This window comes from Lactuca sativa, chromosome 4, assembly GCF_002870075.4.
Source record: "Lactuca sativa cultivar Salinas chromosome 4, Lsat_Salinas_v11, whole genome shotgun sequence".
Lineage (NCBI taxonomy): Eukaryota > Viridiplantae > Streptophyta > Magnoliopsida > Asterales > Asteraceae > Lactuca > Lactuca sativa.
This window is the reverse complement of record NC_056626.2, coordinates 184,497,482-184,500,417: the sequence shown is the minus strand read 5'-3', so window position 1 is coordinate 184,500,417 and position 2,936 is coordinate 184,497,482. Positions and strand designations below refer to the sequence as shown.

At 33.4% G+C, this 2,936-nt stretch overlaps 1 long non-coding RNA gene across 1 annotated transcript; it reads right to left on the bottom strand.

Moving 5' to 3' along the window:
• Positions 1 to 575: 575 nt before the first annotated feature.
• Positions 576 to 2,688, bottom strand: LOC111900834 (uncharacterized). The gene is made up of 3 exons (XR_002853280.3): positions 1,619 to 2,688; positions 1,350 to 1,420; positions 576 to 1,252 (listed from the first exon to the last, which is right to left on the bottom strand). It is a non-coding gene; the product is annotated as an uncharacterized LOC111900834 (long non-coding RNA).
• Positions 2,689 to 2,936: the final 248 nt, after the last annotated feature.

Here is a 2,936-nt window from a genome sequence, read left to right as displayed (position 1 = left end):
GATCAGTCATAGCCTTGCTGGCGAAAGATTACCGATGAAAAAGTTTTGTCCTTTTGTGAATCTGGCGACGTCGACGGTCTGAAATCAGAGATTTTCAGATTTCAATCGTCGTCTAGCAAAAGATTTTGGGGTTTTAGATCTCAGTGAGTGACTCCGATCTTCCATGTCGTTAATCGTTTACCAAGACCTCATCATTATCAGCTTCTCTCGGCGGAAAAGTAGTAAGAGACGGAGGAGAATCGGTGCCGGAGCAGAGCAGAGAGATGTAGAGTAGTCCACCATTTTTCTTTTAAGGGAGTTGGGGGACGAAAGCAAACAGGGGAAAGGGAAACCAGAGGGGTGGGTTAGTGGGAAGTTTTTTTTATTTTATTTTTTTAATTTAAAAATGATAAATAAATAAAAGAAAATTAATAAAGAAATTATTAAGGGTAAAATGGTCTTTTTTATATCCAAAGGGATGAAGTGTGCAAGTTTTAAATAAACGAGGGACGGTCCGAGTTAATTTTTGAAAATATGGACTAAGCACACTCTGTGGCATGTGCACGAGGGACGATTGGTGTAATTCACCATCTATATATACTATTAAACGCATTTTTTGTATTTAATCATGGGGTAATAATTATACATTGGCTTAGTAATTCATAACATTATGGAACCGAAAAAGATATATGGCACCATATATCTAAATGTATCATTTTATATTTGACATGGTAGTTTATCAACTACTTTTACTAAACATATTCTATCACCTAGACAAAAACGAAATTTTCAGCTAAAAGATTTACTTTCTATATCAGCTACCGGCTAACTTATAAGACAAAAGCTAAATTTTCAGCTAAAAAAATTAACTTTCAGCTACTCTGCCAACCACATCTTTAGAGGTAGAAACACTCTATTTTGTTTAGCTAAACATATCTTTTTACTAATAGGCCTATCCAACTCTATCTTTGAATGCTTCAACAATGAAGTTTTAACAATCGGATTAATCCATCAAAATCGATCAATGAAATATTGGTAAAGGTTAAAATCCGTATAACCATTTTCTTGTCTTATTTTTGTTATCATCCGTAAATTCCATCTCCGTAGCTTCTGTTGTTTTGGATCCAGAGTACTGGCAGACCGGATCACACACATTACTCCTTTATAAACAACCCACTTGGTGCATGTTAGCATGTGTAGTTAGTTATACGTTTTCTCATGTATGATCCTAGCTGTCGTTATCTGATTGGTGACTCCCTGATACATAATCATCCTGCAATGTCCATGAAAGATATTGAAGATAAAAGAACCAATCTTGAAATTTAAAGAATTTTTAAGTAGTTTTTAAAATCCTAAAATTAATAACTTACAATTTTCCTCATCTGTCATGCTACTTAGGTTTGGAAACTGTGATCCGTTTCCATATAAATCACTGATTATTCTGCATACAGATTGTATAAAAATATTTAAAAGGATGTAGTTTTTGCAAATTGTTTAAGAGGAATAGTCATAATATGTAATCTCATGGAGTTGTTCTTCTTAAATACAGATCAAGAAACACATAGTTTTGAGAAAAGAAAACAGAAGAAACTTAGAAGTTCCTAATTTTTCATATTATCAAGCTTGCAATAACACTTACATGAATATGACCAATGTTTTTAAGAATTCAGATTAATCATGTAGGTGTGATGAAACCTACAATCTGAAGCCCTGTTCCTCATTGAAATTGGAACTCAATCTTTTGTTCATCTTGAAGAAGCGTTCCAGTTTGTATATCGTCTTCCAAATTGTTGACACTAAGAAGTATCAAGCTTACAGTTCTTCCAAAAGTTGCTGATTTTACATCCAAATTCAATACTTGTATATACTCCCATGCTCATATTATCAACAAGTGTTTTCTCTGAAGTATCTGGTATTCAAACAGAAGGTGGAACACTTCTTCAAGATGAAGGCTATTCTTTTGATCTATTATAGAACAAAAGAATTGCCTTCTTCTTGAAGAAAGGTTCCAGCTTGTGTTTGAATGCTAGCTACTTCAGAAAAACAAGTGTAGAGACACGAGAGTAAACAAAAGTATTGAATTTGGATGAAAATCAGCAACATTCAATCTTTGTATTTATAATGTGATTTACTTTTGCTTGTTTCATCAAACAAGTTGTGGGCGAACTTCCTTCCAACTAACGCACCATTATGACTGACCGAAACTAGACAAGGCGTGAGCAGAAAGTTTAAGTCCACAGAATGGGAAACAGGAAAACGACGACTCGAGAGCTTTGTAGCAACATCAAAAAACCTAACGAACGAGATATTGAAATGAAGATGCGTGGAGATCATTAAATACAGATGATGTGACATACCGATAAAGCATGATGTGTGCGATCTCCCATGCCATTAAAAGATCATTCCATTTAATGTATCATGCTTTGAGGGAAACAAGAGAAGAGGGTAGTAGGTAATAGGTAGTGATGTTTACAATGTGATTCCATGAAATCAAGTAAATGCGAAGCATGGACTAAGGTTGCGGCAGTTGAAAACCGACGAACAAGAAATTTCTGTGAAGATGCTTGGATAAACGAGGACAATGTCCTTTTCCTTTGCATTGTGCAATGTTTCGTTTTCCAGCCCATACTTGAAGGTTCTTTTTTTACTTTAATGAATATATTTATATTTATGTTAGGGCCAGCCATAAAAATGGATAACACATTTTGGGCTTTTAGAAAAAATAAATAAAAAAATAAAAAACTTCAACTGATATTTTTTGACAATTAGATTATTTTTTATACATCTTACTTTTTAAATTTGGATAATTTATAAAAGGTTCTTAAACTTCAAGTATGTTTTTCTCGTTCCTCCTAATTTTTTTTTCTTTTTTGTGATCTAAACTCTATATTTGACGAAAATGTTTTGTCTTAAGCCAAAATCAGTCTACTTATTTAAAGATAATGGCATAAAAAACA